General features: G+C 36.0%; 1 non-coding gene across 1 annotated transcript; it reads right to left on the bottom strand.

The window, feature by feature from the left end:
• Nucleotides 1-1,044: 1,044 nt before the first annotated feature.
• Nucleotides 1,045-1,151, bottom strand: LOC112798724 (small nucleolar RNA R71). The gene has a single exon (XR_003200322.1). It is a non-coding gene; the product is annotated as a small nucleolar RNA R71 (small nucleolar RNA).
• Between the last annotated feature and the right edge of the window lie 1,260 nt (nt 1,152-2,411).

Here is a 2,411-nt window from a genome sequence, read left to right as displayed (position 1 = left end):
TTCCCTTTTTTCGTTAGTACCCCCTCCCCTGTTCTTTCTTTTTCTTTTCTTTTATTATTTTGCTTTAAATAAAAAAAAGCTTTCATTCGTTCTTGATTTATTTTTCTTTTTTTATTTTTATTTTTTATTTTATTTTTGTTTTCTTTTTTTCCATTAATTTTTATCTTTTTATATTTTATTAGTTTTATTTTATTTTTGTCTTTAATTTAAAAAAGAAATTTATATATATATATATATATATATATATATATATATTGCATCATATATTTATTTTTCTTAATTTCTGAAATTAAGTTTGGTGTTCTGTAGTTAGTCTTATTTTAATTTTTTCTTATTTAATTTGCTTAGTAATTTCAAAAATTTGTAGTCTTAATTTTAATAATAATTTTTGAATTTTAGTGCTTGTTTTATTCAATACATTTATCTCTTTACACAAGTTACCTCACTGGAAATTCTCTGCACACTGACGTAGAGAGTTCCATCTTTTCTTGTCTTTTATCTATTTATGCGTAGGAATAGAGACAAAGAACCTCTCTTAGACTTTGATCTTGAACCTAAAAGGACTTTCAGGCGACGTTTGCAACAAACAAAACTTTACAAGGCTGCAGAATCCACTATGGATCCTAACAATGCTACTAATGCCAACGTGGCAAATCTGAATGGGAATGAGCAACAAAGAAGAGTACTTGGGTCTTACTCTGCTCCTACTGCAGATCTTTATGGAAAAAGCATTGTGGTGCCTCCAATAGCTGCGAACAACTTTGAGTTGAAACCACAATTGGTCACCCTAGTGCAACAAAACTGCCAGTATCATGGTCTTTCCCACGAAGACCCAAATCAATTTATTTCTAATTTTCTGTAGATTTGTGATACTATGAAGACAAATGGAGTGAACCCTGAGGTGTACAACTCATGCTCTTCCCGTTTGCTCTCAGGGATAGAGCAAAGCTATGGCTAGATTTCCAACCCAAGGAGAGTTTGGATACTTGGGACAAGGTTGTTACTGAGTTTCTTACTAAATTTTTCCCACCAAAGATGCTGACTAAGCTTAGGGTGGAGGTTCAGACCTTTAGGCAGAAGGATGGTGAAACTCTTTATGAAGCTTGGGAGAGATACAAGCTACTAACTAGGCAATGCCCTCCGGACATGTTCTCCAAATGGACCCAACTAGATATCTTTTATGAAGGTTTAGGTGAAATGTCCAAGATATGGTTAGATAATTCTGCAGGTGGTTCACTGCATTAGAAGAAGACAACGAAGGAGACTATTGAGCTTATTGAGTTGGTTGCTAGCAACCAATATTTATATTCATCTAACAGGAATCCTGTGAGCTCTGAGACTTCTCAGAAGAGAGGTGTATTGGAAATGGAAGCTGTTAATGCTATTCTTGCTCAGAACAAGCTTATGTCTCAGCAAATAAATTTACTTACTCAGCAGATGGGTGGCATGCAAGTCTCAGCTATTAACACCCAAAATCCACCTCAGGAGGTCCCTTATGACATAATAGGGAACTTTTTTACAAAATGAGAATTATGATTATGCTCAATCTTTTTCTGAACAGGTAAATTACATGGGGACTGGTCCTAGAAATCCCAATAATGATCCATACTCTAAGACATACAATCTTAGGTGGATGGACCAACCTCATAGATCTCATAATTTCAACAATAATTCTCAAGGCGGTTTTCAACAGAACAATCATAATAATTGCCAATTTCCGTCTCATCAACCATAACCACCTCAGTAGGAAAATTTTCAATCCCAACAAGATTCTAATTGGGAGATGATGAGGAGTTTTATGCAGGAAACTAGAGCCTCCATTAGAAACTTGGAGGTGCAAATGGGCAACTGAGCAAGCAACTACCTGAGAGGTCTGCAAATACAATTCAAAACTTAGAGATTCAGATGGGTCAATTAGCCACAAAAGTTAATGAAATTGATAAGAGGACCATTAATAGCCTTCCTGGTAACACAATTCCAAATCCAAGAGAGGAATGCAAGGCTATCACCTTGATAAGTGGACAAGTGGCAAGTATGGAAGCACAAGTTAATGAGGAGCCAGTTGAAAAAGAAGCTCTAGAGGAGAAGAAGGAAGAAGTAGAGCACGTCCCTCCAAAGTGTGCGGACAACCCATTCCCAGACTCTCTTGACACTTATCCTACATTGGCAAAGGCTTCTGAGTACAAGCCTAAAATGCCATATCGTCAGAGACTTCAAAAAGGACAAGCAGTTTTCAAAGTTCTTGGAAGTCTTCAGAAAGTTGCAAATCAATATTCCTATTGCTGAGGTTTTGGAGCAAATGCCTCTCTATGTCAAATTCATGAAGGAGTTGTTGTCAAAGAAGAAGTTTTTAAAGGGAGATGAGACAGTGGTCCTTACTAAGGAATGTAGTGCCATCATTCAGAATAACT

This window comes from Arachis hypogaea, chromosome 4 (assembly GCF_003086295.3).
Source record: "Arachis hypogaea cultivar Tifrunner chromosome 4, arahy.Tifrunner.gnm2.J5K5, whole genome shotgun sequence".
In the NCBI taxonomy this organism is placed as follows: Eukaryota; Viridiplantae; Streptophyta; class Magnoliopsida; order Fabales; family Fabaceae; genus Arachis; species Arachis hypogaea.
This window is presented reverse-complemented; position numbering and strand designations above follow the sequence as displayed.